The sequence below is a fragment of the Magnolia sinica genome, chromosome 5 (genome assembly GCF_029962835.1).
Source record: "Magnolia sinica isolate HGM2019 chromosome 5, MsV1, whole genome shotgun sequence".
Classification (NCBI taxonomy): domain Eukaryota; kingdom Viridiplantae; phylum Streptophyta; class Magnoliopsida; order Magnoliales; family Magnoliaceae; genus Magnolia; species Magnolia sinica.
Window position 1 is genome coordinate 58,859,070 of NC_080577.1, and position 20,137 is coordinate 58,879,206.

The 20,137-nt window shown below is 38.4% G+C and overlaps 1 protein-coding gene and 1 non-coding gene across 3 annotated transcripts in view; both read left to right on the plus strand.

Annotated features, from left to right (window-relative positions):
• The window catches only part of LOC131246065 (protease Do-like 10, mitochondrial), a 100,253-nt gene that overhangs the window by 38,984 nt on the left and 41,132 nt on the right, over positions 1-20,137 (plus strand). The window lies entirely within an intron of this gene.
• On the plus strand, positions 4,818-4,924 carry LOC131247731 (small nucleolar RNA R71). Its single transcript, XR_009172003.1, has one exon. It is a non-coding gene; the product is annotated as a small nucleolar RNA R71 (small nucleolar RNA).

The window sequence follows — 20,137 nt, forward strand, 5'->3', positions numbered from 1 at the left end:
GGAATGAAAAGCTGGGTTGGCTCCCAGGAGCGCTAAGTTTACCGTCTATCCTAAAACAGAATAAAGGAAACTACCCTAGTCCTATGAAAACAGGAAACCTACCTATACCTCCATCAGACTAGGAGATCAATCCTGGTAAACAGGATCAGTCAGAGGTATGGACATGTCCTCTGAATCAAATTTCTCGACAAATGGCTTTAAGCGATGTCCATTTACTTTAAACTCCTTGCCATTGTCAAGATCTCTTATCTCAACGGCCCCATGAGGATACGCAGTGACTACAATGTAAGGGCCAGTCCAACGAGATCGAAGCTTACCTGGAAAGAGATGTAATCGAGAATTATACAAAAGGACTTTTTGACCAGGTGTGAATGATTTCCGTAGAATACGTTGGTCATGAAACGCCTTCATTCTGTCTTTGTAAATTCTCGAGTTCTTGTACGCATCGTCCCGGATTTCTTCAAGTTCATTTAATTGAAGTTTACGTAGCGAGCCGGCGTTGTCTAGATTAAAATTCAGATTTTTGATCGCCCAGTACGCTTTATGTTCCAACTCCACAGGCAAGTGACAAGCTTTCCTATAGACAAGTCTAAAGGGAGACGTTCCAATAGGGGTTTTAAAAGCAGTACGATATGCCCATAAGGCATCGGTCAATCGGATTGACCAATCGTTACGATCAGGGTTAACCGTTTTCTCTATGATATGTTTGATCTCCCTATTGGAAATCGCAGCTTGTCCACTTGTTTGTGGATGGTATGGGGTGCTCACCTTATGAGAGATACCGTATTTCTTCATTAAGCTCTCGAATGGTCTATTACAAAAGTGTGAGCCCCCATCACTAATGATGGCTCGAGGCGTCCTGAACCGCGAAAGGATGTTCTCTTTTAAGAATTTAATGACCGCGCGATGGTCATTATTTCGGCATGGAATTGCTTTGACCCATTTAGTGACATAATCTACGGCGAGCAAAATATACAAATTTCCAAATGATTGGGGGAATGGTCCCATGAAATCGATGCCCCAGCAGTCAAATGCTTCTATGATAAGGATGGGATTCAAAGGCATCATATTTCGACGGGATAATGCTCCCAATTTTTGACAACGCTCACAAGCCATGCAAAACTCATGAGTGTCCCTGAACATAGTGGGCCAATAAAAGCCACACTGTAAAATCTTGGCCGTGGTCTTTTTAGCAGAAAAGTGATCACCACAGCTTGAGAATGAGATGACACTCTGATGCTCATCGTTTGGCACACATCTTCTTAGGATCTGGTCTGGGCAATATTTAAACAAATATGGATCGTCCCAGAAAAAGTTGCGCACCTTGGTGAAAAATTTCTTCTTATCTTGCGCAGTCCAATGTGTCGGTATGGAACCTGTGGCAAGATAATTAGCAATATCAGCGAACCAAGGTGAATGGGAGACTCTGAACAGTTGTTCATCAGGGAACATATCATTGATATGGGTCGCCTCAAGGGAATCAGAGGTATTAAGGCGAGAAAGGTGATCGGCCACTACGTTCTCTACTCCCTTTTTATCTTTAATTTTCAAATCAAATTCTTGGAGTAGAAGGATCCATTGTATCAAACGGGGCTTAGAATCATTCTTAGAAAGAAGATACTTAAGTGCCACATGATCTGTGTAGATAATGATCTTGGATCTGATCAGGTAGGACCTAAATTTATCCAAAGCGAACACTACGGCTAGGAGTTCCTTTTCCGTAGTTGAGTAGTTCACTTGGGCAAAATTTAAAGTTCTACTTGCGTAATGAATGACGTAGGGCCTCTTATCTTTTCTCTGGCCTAGAACCGCTCCAAGAGCATAATCAGAAGCGTCGCACATAAGCTCAAAAGGAAGGCTCCAATCGGGTGGTTGCATGATAGGTGCAGTGGTTAACATGCCCTTAAGCTTGGTGAAAGCTTCCTGGCATTGCTCAGTCCACTCGTATGGTGCATCCTTTAGCAGAAGATTACATAAGGGACGAGAGAGGAGACTAAAGTCCTTTATGAATCGTCTATAAAACCCTGCGTGTCCTAAGAAGGATCGCACATCTCTGATGTTCTTGGGTGGAGGTAGGTTAGAGATAAGATCGATTTTTGCCTTATCCACCTCGATTCCTTTGGACGAGATAATATGTCCAAGGACAATTCCCTTATGAACCATGAAATGACACTTCTCCCAATTAAGCACCAAGTTCTTCTCTTCACATCTTTTCAGCACACATTTAAGACTCTCTAAGCACTCGCTGAAAGATGAACCAAAAACAGAGAAATCGTCCATGAAGACCTCTAGATATTTCCCTACCATGTCAGAAAAGATACTCATCATACATCGTTGAAAGGTGGCAGGGGCATTACATAATCCGAATGGCATCCTTCTGTAAGCAAAGGTGCCGTAGGGACATGTAAATGTAGTCTTTTCCTGGTCCTCAGGGGCGATTTCAATCTGATTATAGCTCGAATACCCGTCAAGGAAATAGTAATAGGAATGACCAGCTAGTCTTTCCAAGATTTGATCAATGAAGGGCAAAGGAAAGTGGTCCTTCCTCGTGACGGTATTCAGCTTCCTGCAGTTAATGCACATTCTCCAACCAGTAGTAACTCTAGTCGGCACGAGTTCATTATTAGCATTGGCTACGATGGTGATCCCGGACTTCTTAGGAACTACCTGAGTTGGACTCACCCATTGACTATCGGATATGGGGTATATGATACCCACATCCAATAGTTTAAGAACCTCGGCCTTAACCACTTCCCTCATGTTCGGATTTAGTCTACGTTGTGATTGCCGAGTGGTCTTAGCATTATCCTCAAGATATATGCGGTGAGTACAAATCGAGGGGTTGATTCCCTTGAGGTCCGCAATCGTCCATCCAAGAGCTCCCTTATGCTTAATGAGGGTAGATATGAGCATACTCTCCTGTTCTTTCTCCAGGTGGGCAGAGATCACCACCGGGTATGTCTCATTTTGACCTAAATAGACACACTTCAAATCCGAGGGCAAAGGTTTTAGGTCAAGCTTTGGTGGCTTGAGGTTAGACGGTAGAGGCACTACATCAGTTTGGGGCAACTCTTCAAATTGTGGCCTCCACCGGTTAACTTCAAGTACCGGTGCAGTATCAAGCAAGGCACACGTCTCCCTAATCATGTCATCATCAAAATCATGGGAGTGGGCCAGGCACGTCTCTAGAGGGTCAGGATAGGGTCAGAGGTGTCGTATCTTCCACTAAAGAGTCAATCATGTTAATGTCGTGGAAATCGTCATCATCCTCTAAGTTTCTGCCGTTATTGAAAAAGATGTTTGACTCCAATGTCATATTCCCAAAAGACATAGTCATAACACCATTCTTGCAATTGATAATTGCGTTTGAGGTGGCAAGGAATGAGCGACCAAGAATGACGGGGATCTGAGTGCTCATGTTATTGATGGGTTTGGTGTCCAGGATGATAAAATCTACAGGGTAGTAAAATCTATCAACTTGGACCAACACATCCTCAATTATCCCTCTTGGTACACGAACAGAGCGATCAGCAAGTTGTAGTGTGGTTAGGGTGGGTTTTAATTCACCCAAACCTAACTGTTTGTATACCGAGTAGGGAATCAGATTGACGCTCGCTCCTAAGTCAAGAAGTGCATGATCAATTCGATGGTTCCCGATTACACATGATATGGTTGGGCTACCGGGATCTTTGAATTTCTGTGGCACGTCTTGTTTTAGGATGGCACTCACTTTCTCGATTAAGAAGATTTTCTTTTGAATACTCTGCCGTCGTTTGGTTGTGCATAAGTCTTTCAGGAATTTGGCATATGAAGGTATCTGTTTTACGGCATCAAGTAGAGGAATGTTGACTTTCACTTGTTTCAACACCTCTAGGATATCCTGAGAGTTAGAGAGAGGTTTTGGTGCGACCAACCGTTGGGGAAATGGAGCAACTGGCTTTTCTAGAAGTTCCGGTTCTAATTTTTGTGGGGCCTCACTAGATCCATTATTGTTGTCCTCTTCTGGTTCTTGAGGCTTTTTGGGCCTAACCGGAAGGGTTTTATCAATGATCTTCCCACTCCTAAGAGTGGTGATGGATTTAGCGTGCCCCATTTGATTTGAAGAGCTGGGATCACTTATCTCGTATTGCGGTTTAGGATTGGGGAGCGGTTGTGCAGGAAGCATCCCTTTTTCTATAACCGTCATACGTGAATCCATCTTTTGCATAAAGTCTCGCATTGCATGGGTCAGCTCTTGCATGGAATTTTGAACCGGTTCTTCTTGAGGTTTCCCCTGATTTGGATTTTGATTGAAGAAACTTTGAGGGGTAGCAGTTTGTCCATTTCTCCAACTAAGGTTTGGATGATTTTTCCAACCAGGATTATACGTATTAGAGGTTGGTCCATTGAAAGGTCTTTGATAATTATTTACGGCATTGGATTGTTCATTCAACACTTCTCGAAAGGCGGGTATTGTAGGGCAATTTTCAGTTGTATGAATGTTGCAATCACAGATGCCGCAAACACTTTCATTAACCTTATCCTTCTTTCCTTCCATGGCCTCAACTTTCCTTATGAGTGTCACTTTAAACTTGAGATCATCCTCTTCTTTCAAGAGATATAATCCACCTTTCTCCTTTAATTGAGTCGGCCTAGACGTGGTGTTCGAGTTTGGGTAATAGTCCCATGATTGTGTTTTTTCAGCAAGACTATCGAGGTAATCCCATACCTCGTCAACATTTTTATTAATGAATTCTCCATTACACATTGTCTCGACCATTTGGCGCATGGAAGATGTCAGTCCATCATAGAAAAAATTTGTAATGCGCCACGTTTCAAAGCCGTGTTGTGGGCATGAACTGACCAAATCCTTGAACCTTTCCCAACATTAGTAAAACGTTTCATCCTCCTTTTGGGTGAAGTTCATGATTGATTTTCTAAAGGTAATCGTTTTATGATGTGGAAAGAATTTCTTTATAAATTCCCTTTGCATATCATTCCATGTGCCAATGGATCTAGGACGCAGTGAATGTAACCACGTCTTAGCCTTCTCTTTTAAGGAAAAAGGAAAGAGTCTTAGCCTGACTGTGTCCTTAGACACGTTTTGAAAATATAAAGTGGCTCTGATCTCATCAAAATCTTTCAAATGTAGATATGGTTCTTCAGATTCAAGCCCATGGAACTTAGGAAGGAGTTGGATAACCCCTGGCTTGATGTCCATGTGTCCTGTATTTTCAGGAAAAATCATGCATGAGGGCGTACTCACCCCCGCTGGTTGTAAATAATCTCGTAAGGTACGTGGCGGGGGTGCTTGATGCACCTCATTCTCATCCTGAATGTCCTCCACCCTGGGTTGAGGTAGAAGAGGTTGGTTCTCAGCCATTACTTCAATTAACTCAGGGGATTTCGAGTGGTGTCTAGTCCTGCGATGGATAGTCAACCCCTCAACCAATCCTCCTTCAGTCAAGAGACGTCAAGTGTTGTCACGGGCCCACTTGGGCATGAAACACTTGCAGCCCTCAATCAAATTCGAACTGAAAAGAAAATCTAGAAAGAAAGAGAGTTGGAAAGAAATTACCAAATTGAAGTCCCTAAGTTAAAGATCTGCAAAAGAAAACAAAATAAGTTAGATTCTAAAAAAAGAAGATAAATCCTTTAAAAGAAAGGTAGCAGTAAATTGATTTCTAAAAGAAGGAATTCCTAAAAGAAAGTGAAAATTTCTAAAATAAATTAGGAAAGTCCTAAACTAGAAAGTAAATTACTAAAAGAGAACTGAAAAATAGAAAGTAGAGAAGGAGCTTACCGAATTAGAAATTTCTATCTTAAAGGCCTACAAATAGGAAAGTTAGTTTCTAAACAAAAATTCTACAAGTTAAAAATAAATTAGGAAACAAAGTTAGATTCTAAAAAAAATTAAAATTAGAAAGTTACTAAAAATAAAAATAGAAAGTTAATTTCTAAAAAAGGAAATAACTAACCTAGTTTCTAAAACAAAAGAGGAAAATTTCTAAAAATAAACTATTTCCTACAAATAGGAGAATACTAGAATTAGAAAATTTCTAAAATTTAAACCCTAATTGTAAAAGTAGAAAAAGTAGAGAAATTAGGAAGGAATTACCAATTTAGAAACTTATGTCAGGATCCTACAAAACAGGAAAACAAGTTAGTTCAAAAAAATCTAAAACTAAAGTTAGTCAAATTCTAATCTTAAACTAATTCTAAACCTAATTAATTTCAGAGAATCGCAACCGTCAGTCCCCGGCAACGGCGCCAAAAACTTGTTCACTCCCCAAGTATAGGGTTGTGATGTAGTGATAAACTCGATGAGACCGAGGTCGAATCCCAAGGGACTGATACCTGTACGTTATCTGAAACTAAGTAGAAGGAGAACCAGATTAAGATGAAATCTAAATCGAATGATTTTTGAGGAATAATAGTGAAATACTAAGCTAAAACTTAATGAATTTAGAGGAATGAAACTAGGGATTCAGAGGATCCACTTGTGGAGATCAGGGAGATCTTATGCCTGCATAAAAAATTATGGAATTTAAACTGAACTTCCTTTGATATAGTTGTCAAGAGGTGAAAGGTATATGAATTAGAATGGATTTCATCACCAAACCATGCCCAGGAGACAAAGCAAACAACAGAATTACATTAATTATCAACCAATCAACAATGCATGAAGGTTAGGAAGGGTACCGTCATCCGACCATGCCCATGAGACGATGGCGAACAACAGGGCTTCCTAACGTCATAAACATAAAAAATGGGAAAGAAATACTCAAAGCCATCGCAGATCTATTGTAATTTCAGTCACAACAAACCATTAAAAACTGAAAGCATTCCATGAAATCAAACTATTATCAAATTCAATTCAATGTAAATAAAAAAACACCAACTAAAAGTCCCCCATCACGCTACAAGCTTCACCTCTTAGACCTAGCTAAGAGGTTTAGCCGACCATGATTAGGCTAATGACCTTAGGAGTCATAAAAGAAAGAAAGAAAAACAAACAGCAAAGAAGATCAGGAAAAGAAGAAAAGAAAAAGAAAAAGAGAACCCGTGCTCTCCCTGTCTTCACGTTCCAGCCGAACCCATTCCCCCAAAACCGAGCCTTCTCTCTCTTTCTTATAGGCTCTGGTACAACCGGCCGAGAGTTCTCCTGAAACCAGAGGACGTGTTGGAGTCAGTGTACGGGGTTTACGCAGTCAGTAAGTTACGCAGCAGCCAGCGGAAAACGCAAACTCATTGCGTTTGGTTTGAATTTTCAGGATGGTGGTCATCCCATCTTCCATTCTGCCTTCATGGCTGGGGTCAGGATCACCTGATCGAGCGTGTTGACGGTCTGAATCATGGATCCGACCGTGCCCTTGATCACAGAACGGCCCACAGCGTCCGGTTTTCACGAACGCAGGGCCTACGAAAAACAGAGCACGCTGACGTGTTCGTGGCCCCACAGAGATGTTTTTGGAAGAATCCACCCCGTTCATTGTATTCAGCTCGAAAAATTAGATGAAAACAGATAGTTTTTGACTGGATTTGGTGTGGCATACTGAGCTTTTCATTCGGCCGTCCATCTCAAGTTTGAACATAGATGTCTTGTGATCGGGTGCATGGGACCAAAAATTCACCATGATTGTGGTAGTACCCATCGTACGGACATAATGAACGGTCCAGATCGTACATATGTATGATAGGTGGGCCCCACTACTGCAAAACAGACGGACAACGGCGGACGCTGTTTCCTTCTTTGATTTGGAGACGATGGAGTCGGTCAGTGTGTGCTGACCGACTTTGAGACTTTTAGTGCACGGCTAGTGCACTTGTCTCCCGTGTACACATGACGTACATGAGGCCCTTTGAAGATGTTTGTGAGAAATCTGCTCCGTCCATCTGTATTCTCATCTCATTTAACGCGTTGATACCAATTTTGAAGCATATCCAGATAGCAGGTGGGCCCCAAATCAAGGGTTTATGGGCTGATTTGTCCGTTGGGACACTTGCATAGGGATTGAACGGATGAAATTCGACGTGTACGGTTAATTTATGGTCCTCGGGCGATGTATGAATTTTCGAGCTGAACGGATGGTGGGAGCCCTGTGATCTTGCATTCTGGATGTCTTTCGGGCCACTTGAGCTTCAGCTTCTCGATTTTCTTGGATCCCTGGCATGCAAATCTGTCGATCTTGGTCTCCTGGGGTCCGTCGCTTGCCTTAGTGACTTCAGACCGTTAAATCCATGCTTTTAGTACCTTTTCCCAGTCCAGGCTCGTAAATACGCCCTACATCACAAACACGATTAAATCGGGCCGTTAAACAGTACTATGTTTGTAAATACAGGCAATAACTGGGGTCTGATATGCAATATTTGACCCTCAACACCTACTACCCTCCCACCACCCCTAGAAACTCCCCCCTGTTCCACTACCCCCTACCACTCCCCCCCCCCCCCTACGCTCATGGATAGACCCAATGTTGTCAAATCACATATACGATCGCACAATCACATATGCCATGGCATATTTTTTAAAATAATAAAAATTTGAAAAAAAGAGGAAAAAAATAAAAAATTCTAAAATTTCTAAATAAATAAAAAAAAAATTTTAAAGATAAAAAAACTTGTCTAATTAGTACACATGATTGGATTGGGTTATTTTACTTATTTCATTATAATTTGAGTGTTTCATTAAGTGATATATTTAATTACTTATATTATATTATATAAATTTTAACAAAACAATCAACAAGCTACATTAAAAGATAACTAATTATTATAAACTTCGAACAAAGAAATTTTACTGATAAATGGATGACTTGAAACAACTTACAAGTTACAACTTACAACTTAATTTACAAAAAGTAAGCACAACTTATGAAATACAAAAAAAAAATAAACATAATTGAAATAATTGTAGAGAGATTACAGTAAGAGAGAAAGAGGTGTAAGAGAGAGAGAGAGTAAGAGATTTAGAGCTTTGGAGTAAAGAATAGTGAAAATGTAGGGGATATGAGTGCCTATTTATAGGCAAAAGTTCCCCAAATTGAAAAAAATAAAAAAAAATAAAAAATTCTACCGCTCTTGGCTATTGGGAAATATGCGATCGCATATAAAAGTATGCCATGGCATACTTGCCAGGATCGCATATGCTATCATGGCATATGCGATTTGATCAACAGTATGCACATATGCGCGTATACGATTGCATTTGATAACAATGGATAGACCCCTCAAATCTAAGCCTACTCGTGTCCCACTTATTCTCCCGATCCCTCTCCCACTGATCTTATATGGACTCTTAAATTGCACATCTATATTCGGGATCATCATCATCATCGAGATACACTACACACTCGTCACCTACATATGGTGGCCGCCTCAACTCCTCCCTAATCTCCATCTCTCATGCATGTCGTTCATCTTTTGTCTTCACATTTTTTTCCAATATGACCATCATCTCTTCTTGCACATCCTCTGGGCACTTAGGGAAGTCCACAACATTGCGATACCCTCCTGCTAAATGCTCCTTCAAGCAAGTTACCCCCCTCCCCCCAACTCCTCGATACATAGCCACATAAATTACATATACTCCCGAATCGATTATCGGGAGTAGGCCAGTCGTATTGCCACCCTATATCAGGTTGTCTCCCTCCTCTTCCTCCTGACATATTTTATCTATAAAAGAATATGATGTTAATACTTGTTAGGGCCCACCTTGGTGCATGTGCTGTATATCCATGCCGCCTATCCATTTTGCAAGATTATTTGAAGGAATGGTCCTAAAAATGAGAATTATCCAAATATCAGGTGGAACACAGTAGGGATTTCCACCATTAGAAACTTCCTGGGGCCCACAAAAGTTTGGATGGTGTAAAATTACCGAGAAATAGATGGATAGCGTGGATAAAACACATACATCATGGTAGGGCCATAGAGCACCATCCAATAGACAATAAGTAATTCAAGACAAAAACACATGCAATATATAGTAAGACACCAAAATTAGATAGTCTCATGCATTAGTATGTAGAAAGAATTAGGAAATCAAGAATCTTCATGATATATCATGTGGGACCCACAGAGCAATGTCAGTAGCTACCTCGTTACTGACGCATCCCTAGGATCCACCAAGGTGGGTGGGACCCCTGACTTTGGGGGCCACTGCGATGTATGTGGCTATAGGAAACCGTGGTAATCGACCATTAAAAACTTCTCGTGGGCCACAAGTTTTAGATCGATCTGATATTTGCGTGGTCTCTTCATCCAGATCTTTGTGAACTTATCAACAGGTTCAATGACAAATAAACATTCCAGTAGCCCCCATAAAGTTTTTAATTGTGGGGATTTAATCACTACTGTTTCTTATAGTATGGCCCACGTAAGATTTGGATTTGCTTCATTTTTGGTATCATATTCTAAAATGATCTTTCAAAATTGTTGGACGATGTGGATTTAAGACACATACATCACACTAAGCCCCACCGTCAGGGTCCCACCCACCTTTGTAGATCCGAGTCTCACCTAATTCCTCGAGAGCAAATTTCCTACGAAAGCCTTTTGCAAGAAGTTCCTATGGAAACTTAGGTGGGGCCCACCATGATGTTTGTGAGAAATCCACCCCGCCCATCCATTTTGTGAGCTCATTTTAGGACATGGTACCAAAAATGAGTCGGATCAAATACTCAAGTGGGCCGAAAACGTGAGAATTAAACGTACACAGTTGAAATATTTGTGGGGCCACAAGTTTTGAATCAGGGTAATATGTCTTCTCAGTTCATCCCTGTAGGAATGCCGTTATGAACGGTATGGATGCCATTTAAAGATCACTGTCGACCACAAGGAGGTTTTAACGGTAGGAATTTACCTACTCACCTTTTCCTTTAATGCGGCCTACTTAAGTCTTGGAACCTGCTCACTTTTGGTCTCAAGTCCTAAAACGAGCTCACAAAACGGATGGATGGGGTAGATTTCTCACAAACATCACGGTGGGCCCCACTTAGGTTTCCAACGTAGGAACTTCCTACCAAAGGCTTTCGCTGGAAATCTGCGGAAGCAGATTTGTTAGTGTACGTGTGTTGATGTCACCAAGTTCTATGGGTCCCATCATAAGGTATGTGTTATATCCAAACCGGCCATCCATTTGGCGAGCTCGTCGTAAGGCTTAAATCGAAAAATAAGCAAATCCAATTATCGAGTGGACCACACTGCAAAACGTAGTGGGGGATTAAACGTCTACCATTAAAACCATTTTGGGGTCACAGAAGTTTTGGATCAATATGATATTTGTTTTTCCTCTTCATCCAGGTATGTGCGACCTTATGAACAAATTGGATGGAAAATAAATGTTATGGTGGGCCCTACAAATGTTTTAATGGTGAGAATCATTGTCCCATTGCTATTTGTGGTGTGGTCCGCTTGAGCTTTGGATATGACTCATTTTTGGGCTCATGATCTAAAATGATCTCGCCAATTAGATGAACGGGATGGATATAATAAATACATCATTGTGTGGCCCATGTAACTTTGATCTCCTTTGAACCATTCGTACCACTCGGAGCTCGAGGGGTGTCAGCGCTCATCTTCGCACGACACAACCTGTGTGGTACACCAACCAGTCCTGTCACAGGCTCTGTGGGGTCCACCTTGCTGTATATATTTTATCCAGACCGCCCATCTATTTTTTCATATCATTTTAGCATATTATTCCAAAAATTAAGCAGATCCAAATCTTTGGTGGACTGCACCAGAAAAATTAAGCAGATCCATATCATTTAATGGTAATTGTTCATTGATCATTGTTTGATGTGGTGTGGTCCACTTGAGATTTGAATGTGCTTAATTTTTGGGAAGACATCATAAAATGGGCTATAAAAATGAATGGATGGAGTGGATCTACAACATATCATCAAGGTGGGCCCTACAGTAAGTGTAACACCCACTGAGTTGTTACTCACATAGCACCCAATCCACGCCCGTAATTCACGGGTGTATTTCATTATTGTGTACTTAATAAACTTTGTGAGGTCCACCGTGATTTATATATTTTATCCACTCCTTCCATCCATTTTAATAGATAATTTTAGTGTTGGAGTCCAAAATTGAAGCATATCCAAAGCTCAAATGGACCACACCACAGGAAACAGTGTGAATTGAACATATACCATTGAAAATCTCTTAAGGGCCACAGAAGTTTTGGAACAAGCTTATATTTATGTTTTCCCTTCATCCCTATTTCTGTGATCTTATGAACAGGTTGGATGACAAATAAACATCATTGTGGGGCCTGGCAAGGTTTCAACGGTTAAAATCATTATTCCCATTGTTTCATGTGGTATGGTCCACTAGAGCTTTGGATATACTTCAGTTTTGGGCTCAACCCCTTAAATGAGTTGTAAAAACGATTGGACAGCGTGGATTAACCACATACATTCACGGTGGGCCCCACCAAGTTTTCTCAGTACGATAAAAGCGTACCGAGTAACTTAGTACGCAAACCGGTTTCGACATAGAAAACTTCTGCGAAAGCCAACATTTCCGAAAAATGGAAGAGGGTTCTGGACCTTCCGGAACCCTAAAATTTCCAAATCGTCTCCTCAATCCGGCCCGATTTCTTGCCGGAATCTCCGTTGCGAGAAATGCCCAAATCTTCTCCTCTATCAAACCCGATTTCTCGCCAAAATCTTCGTTGTTGCTATATCGATTTGAAGAAAAAGAGAGGGAAATCAAAATTACCGCTGTTGATTGGAGTGGCCCACCTTCGATCACGCAATATTCGTCTATAGGTACTAAAATCTCCTCTCCAGTTTTTCCTCTCTTTAAAAAAAAAAAAAAAAAAAAATCTTTTTTCGATTTTTCGGTAATTACACAACCCCACATCTTCGCCTTTTATTGTCGTTGTTGGTTGATGGCTATAGTGGACTCGTGAGTCCGTGACAAACTCTTAAGTAAACCTGTGAGTCTGTGATAAAATCCGAAAAAGATGCGTGATAGTATCGATGATATCCATGATATCGAAGATAATCATTCGATATCCTATGATATATCACGTGATGCAAACATTTTTGCTTTTTTTAAAACTTCCGACTGATTTCAGGTGAGTTTTGTGTTGCTGGCCAACGATAACGATAGTATTGATATTGCGAGCACTGATTACAATTGCTTTTGGATGCCTTGCTCGGGGTGGTGAACATTGCTATTGTTCCCAAGGAAAGAATTATGCAAAACCTTGTTTGGTTATTGGACTATAATGTCTTTAAAAATGCTCTATGCAGTACTTTCCAAACAGTTACACTTTTAGCTATAAATTCTGGTAACCAAAGCGTTTGTTGTCGCTGCTATAGCCTATAGACCTCAATCTACACCACTCCATAAAGACTAGCAATTGCAAATTGGTTTGCAGCGAAATGTTCTTTAACTTGTCTTGAGCAATTGGTTTTGACCTCAGATATTTTTCCTCGATCGTGAATGTTCCTACAAAGCCAAGATGGTTTCCAAGAATTCCTGAAGTTCTTTTTTGATGTCATCATCATAGAAAAGGTGTCATCCATTCTATTTTCTGAATATAATGTCATTCTTGTCTTAGATCTCCATTTCAGAGTTTCCTACTTTTAAGTGCTTTTCAAAATCTAAGAGTGTTATTTTGGCATTTGATTATTAGATCTCTAATGAATCTTTGAAAACCCTTAATTCATTCTTATGCAGTATAAGGGGACAAAAAACATTTTAGGTTTTAACTGTGATGACCCACTTCAATATGGATGGATGTGGCTCCATTTTCCTTATTGTTGAAAATCTTGTCGATTGATTCGATCGAAACTCCCCTAATTTATTCGGATTGCTTGCTGAACAATTTTTGGTATGTTCGATTGATCGACAATTAACGGATTTTCGAATTCTAATTGCTAGAAGTTATTGGAGAACATCAATCGATTGGTCGATGGTGGCGAAGACTGCTTAAGTTTGCAAAAATCCCAAGTTGGCGTGAAAGTGCGGAAATCTAATATATTTAAAGGGTTGTTTAGGACATGTTTAGGTATGTTTTAGGGTTTGGAGAGAGAAGGCTTGGGTGGAGTATCGACAACGCCATCCTACCTCAATTTCCTTCCGAGTTCTAGTAGATTCTCTATTTTTCTTTTGTTTAAGAGTTAGCTTTCTCTAGCTAATCTCTTAGCTAAGGCTAAGGGGTGGAGCTTCTAGTTTATCATGATCAGTATTTTAAATAGCTATGCTATGTAGCGTGTTGCTTACGCTACGTAGCATAGCATAGCTTTAACGCTACGTAGCTCATGAAAATAGCTCAAGTTGCATGTAGCCTACGCTACATCATAATTTGCATACGCTACACGCTATGTAGCTCACATGATGTTTTCAATAATTTGATACATTTTTCCTTTTCCAATAAAAATTAGTTAACCTTTGTAGTGCTTTTAGTAAAATAATATAAATAACAATATTAAATTAGTTTAATTGCTCTTTCTTTACCTTTATGCTTAATCATTGCCCTTTCTTATTACTTTATGTTGCATTTTGTTGCACCAAATATCATGAAATTTTGTTAAATTTCATTATTAATCAATCTAATCTGGCATAGAATATCATGACATTGGTGCAACCAAGCGCCTTGATTGAAAATCTAGAAGTTGCATATAACTTACGCTACACGCTATGTAGCTTACGCCTCATGCTTCGAAGGGGTGAACGCTATGCTACACACTATTTGCTATTTAAAACACTGATTATGATGTTTTAATTTGTTTAATTCATACATTGGATTTGAATGTGACTACTTAATTAAAATAGATTTGAATTTACTTTATAAGTCTTTGAGTTGTTTATTTCTGGATCCGTTGTGAACTCCGGTACATCGGATGCTTTGAAGTGCAATTGCTTAGCTTGATTAGAAAATGAATCGATCTATAAATTCCTTGATTGATTGTATACTCTGGGCACAATAGATGCTTTGAATTCCCTGCGGTTGATATCCGAGTGCTTACTGAGACAATGTTCAATTAAAGTCAGACCTTGTTGGATGTTTGTGATTGTTAAACAGAATTATCTTCTGATTAAAATGAATTGGAATGCGGTTATAATTGAGTTATAGAAGATGCATCAATGAATTAGACATTGTGATTGCTAGAAGTGGATCCTTGGATCCTTAGTGTTTCTTAATCATTGTTTTTAACCCATCTTATTCACTGCATTTCTTAGATTTTAACCTTACTTTAGACTAGTTCTGGTCTGACCCTGCAGTTTTAGGATTTTATTTTCTAGGCCCCGAATTTTCAGGACTTCTTTTTCTTGGCTTTTTCACTTGTTTTCAAGCATCGTTCAACATTCTGCAGTTCTTCCTTTGATCTTCCTTTCCACGCGCTTTGACCATTGTTTTTTTAGCTTCAAATCTTCAAATGCTCCATTCTTCAATTCTTCCATCTAATTCGTTTGGGCTCTAATTTGACACTTTATGCATAGACTCATCTTAGACTTCAAAATCTTCCTACATGTAGAAAACATATCTTATTAGATCATTTTAACACTCGAATGCACAAGAAAGCAATGCAATATAGGGGATAAATATGCAATATTTAGGCGTTATCATACCTCCAACCAGCATTTTGCTAGTCCCGAGCGAAACATGCGAAATATTTTCGAAATCCAAGTTCAAAACTCTTTAGAAAAGTAATTTTTGTATATCCATACAATCCTCAAGGTAATCCGAATAATAGAGTTCCAAGGCACACAGTTCCAAAAATTGAAATCAACCTAGATTCTAGTATACTTGGCATACTTAGCAAACAACCTAATTGAGTTTGAATCATTAATCACTTAATAGAAAAATCCCAAACATTAAGTTTCACGGTGTACGAACTTAACACAACTAGAAGTTCAGCTTTCTACATTCATGTTAACATTAATAATTACATAGAATGGTCAGATTAACCAAAGCCTAGACCAAAACCTGCCTTATTGTTCAATGAGGATTTTCTAGTTTTCAATTTTTTGTCATCAATGACTTTCACTCTATTTCTCTTTTTTTTTTTTTTTTTTCTCAATCATTCAATAGGTAGCCCTTTTCGATGTTTACTGCTTTTTAACTGGTTGCTTCAAACATTCGCTCTTATTTTTTTTCAATTCCTTTTTCACTTTTTCACTTGAACATAATGGACAAGTTCAACAGGTTTGGTTCCTAGCACTCTTAATAATCATCAAATCACATTACAATATCAAACTTCAATCCTAGAGTGTATGCTACATGTGAAATGGAAATTCATGACTCAATCAATATTTAAAACTTTCTACAGAAAATTTAATAAAACGAACTTAATTCTCTACTCTACAAAGTAACTAATTTCTAGGTTTTAAAAATTCTCATCACTGAGTACCTTTTCATTCTAATATTCAGATTACTTTCAAATCATTCAAATTCACAGAATTTAACTTCCAAAAAAAAGAATCTACCCGAAAACAACAAATTTTAAGCACAATTGAAAATTTTTCCAAAGAAAACTCCACCCCCAACCTAAATGATACATTGTCCTCAATGTTGAAAAATATCATGCATTGAATACTCATAACATGAAAGCAAATCAAAATAAAAAGGAGCGGGTAAGACAGTGCCTAAGTCGATTAATACGAAAATTTGCATTCTCTAAAGTTGGTAGAATCAACAAAACCAAAAGCAAACTATTGGTAGAATCAGCAAAACCAAAAGCAAACTATCCTAAGAAAGCAAGTAAACTACTCTAGGAAAGCAAAGGGAAAAAGCTTTTCATTCTTAGTAGCTGTTTTTCTCCTCTGGCCAGTGTCGTAATAAATTTCTTAGCAAGCTTCTCAACAAGATCATCCAAAGGCCCATTTTGCACTAGGCTTGAATATCTTGGAGTATGAATGTCCAGAGAAATTTATAAACCTCAGAAAAAAAATTAAAAAATAAAAAAATCTTCATTCATTATTTTGAGGTGTCGAAAGTGTATAAAATTCACCTGTAGCAAAAGGATTTTCAGTGTTAGTGTACCACAGTGTATGAGAGACTACAAGTAATTGTAATCACGCGTGGTTGTTGATAAGCGTAATGACTCAAATAATCACGCATCGTCCTAACCTATGGAACATCATATACTTCAGTCTCATCATAAACAGGTCGATTCTCAATCATAGTTCCAATTAATTTACAAGACATGGCGTTTCCTAACACGGTGGTCTGACAACCCTGAAACTAATATCCCATCTCTTAAAAGTTGTTTAGAGCTATCTCGTGTCCACTCGGGCATGAACATGACAAAACCCTAATTTCTACTTCTACTTTTGAAAAAAAAAAAATTTATATCTAATAAGCAATTAAGAAGAAAGTTAGAAGAATAGTACCCGAGATTAGTGTTGTCATGTGCGGTCGCATATGGGCATATTTATGCATTGATCACATATGCGGTCATGGCATATGCGATCAATGCATATATGTGATTGCATATATTGCATATGTGAGAATATGTGATCGCATACAACATAGGTGATCGCATATTTGCCTAACGGTAAAAAATCTGATTGTTAGGATTATTTTTTTGCAAAATCGGGACTTTTTGCCTATAAAAAGGCCTTCAAGTCCCCTCTATATGCAAGTTTCATTCAGTCAAACTCTTATCTACTCTCGTACTTTCAAATCTCTCATTCTCTCGTACATTCTCCATATTTCAACTCTTTCAAGTCTCCAAGGCCCAAGCTCCAACTTCTTTCAAGTTTCAATCAAGAATCAAGATAGAAGAAGCAAGAAGACATTGAATTTCAAGTCTCACATTACATAGTTCTACATTCTCTCATTTCATTTTCTTCATCCTCTCATTTCATTCATTTCATTTTCTATATTCTTCTCTTATTAATTAGTAATTACTATTAGTTATTAGTACAATTTAGGTAATTTACATTCTCTCATTTCAATTCTTACTAATTACTATTTGTTATTAGTACAATTTAGTAACTTACATTCTCTCATTTCATTTCATTTTCTATTTTTAAGTTTCTAGATACATTCTCTTATTTCATTTTTTAGTTCTACATCTATTCTCATTCATTTCATTTTCTTCATTTTCTTATTAGTCACATTCTTACATTCTCTCATTTCATTTCATTTTCTATTTTTAAGTTTCTAGATACATTCTCTCATTTCATTTTTTAGTTCTACATCTATTCTCATTCATTTCATTTTCTTCATTTTCTTATTAGTCACATTCTTACATTCTCTCATTTCATTTTCTAGTTTTAACTTTTAAGTTTCTAGAACTAGATGCATTCTCTCATTTCATTTTCTAGTTCTACATCTATCTCATATTTTCATTAATTTCTTTTTCTAGTTCTACACCTAGATTCTCATTTCTACAATATACATTTTACATCCATTCATTCTCATTTCTTCAATCTACAATTCTACATTCATTCATTCTCATTCTCTACAATCTATACATTCATTTGATCATTTCTATTAAAATTTGAATCTATATCTTTTTCTATCTCTATTTCTCCACATTTAAATCAAGAGACAAGAGTCAACCAAGACATTTTTTGTTTTTACATTTTACAAGTTACAAGTTTACAACTTACAAGTCAAGATTTAAATTTCAAGAATCAAGCAAGAGTTTAAAAAGGCAAGAATCTACATTCTACTACAAGTTCACAATATTCAAGAGTCAGGACGAATAAATTTCTGAATTTTAGATTATGTAATTGTGCAACTCTCTCTCTCTCTCTCTCTCTCTCTCTCTCACTTCTTCTACTACAAGTGTAACTCTAACTCCGTCTCTTTCTCCTTTCTTTTCTCTCTCCCTTTCTACTACTAATAGTGTGAGTAAGTGTAAAACTCTCTCTCTCTCTCCCTCTCATGCTCTCTCCCTCCCATCTCTTTAGTCTTGACTCTTCACTTTAGTTTAGTTTTTAGTTCTTAGGTTTTACAAGTTTACACCTTACTAGTTATAAAAAGAAGAATCCACACACACACACACACACACACACACCACACCATGTCTTCTTCCCAATCTTCCTCTTTAAAACCCAAGTTGAATAACCCGGGTTAAAACTATGGACACTATCATAGTGCTACGGATAAGACTCACATAATATGTGAGTTATGTGGGTATGTGAGTTCCGGTGGTATTACGCGGCACAAGCAACACCTTGCACATTTATTGGGGTAAAATGCAAAAGCGTGTGACAAAATTACTCCAGAAATCCAAAGGGAGATCATGGGGTATACGTTTAAACAATTAAGAACGATGTGATAGTGCCCTACATCAAGAGGAATATATGGAACAAGATGCATATGAGGATATAAATGTAATTGATTTAAATGAAGCTAGTCATACCTACTTCGACAGGCCGGTCTAGACCACCAACGGCCTTGAAAAGAGCCCGAGGGCATGGGCATATAGATAAATGGTGTAGACCACGCCCCGAGAATGTAGTTGACTAAAGGAGTTGGGGCAAAGTGTTGGGTTAAACAATTTTAGAATACTGGTATAAACAAAAAGATAGAAAAACCACTATTCAATATATTGCTAAGTGATTTTATCAAACCGACATTGCTTTCAATCAATTAAATCGAGAAGCTTCAAAGTTATGGTTGAGGCTATAGGTCAATTTAGATATGGGCGTAAACCTCTTTTATATCATGAAATGAGAGAAACATGCTCCAAAGCCGAAGTTGATTATAAACGATCCTTTATAGTCGAATATAAGGAATCGTGATAAATGTATGGGTGTTCACTCATGGCCGATGGATAGACCGATACATCCGGTCGGTCTCTCATTAACTTTTTGGTGAATTGTCAAGTTGAGACGATGTTCTTGAAGTCCATGGATGCATCGGGTCATTTGCATACTGGAGACTACTTGTTTAAATTACTAGATAGTGTAGTTGAGAAAGTAGGTGAGAAATACGTTGTTCAGGTAATTTTACATACAACGTAGCCTCATATGTAGCCGTCGACCGTCTTCTTATGGAGAAGAGGCGCCGTTTATTTTGTACTCTCTATGCGGCCCATTGTGTTGATATGATGTTAGAAGATATAGGTAAGTTATTTTTAAAAATGATTACAATGGCTAGAAGAATCACGGTCTTTATGTACAAACATGTCATTCTTCTCAATCGAATGAGAAAACACATTGGGGGAATTTT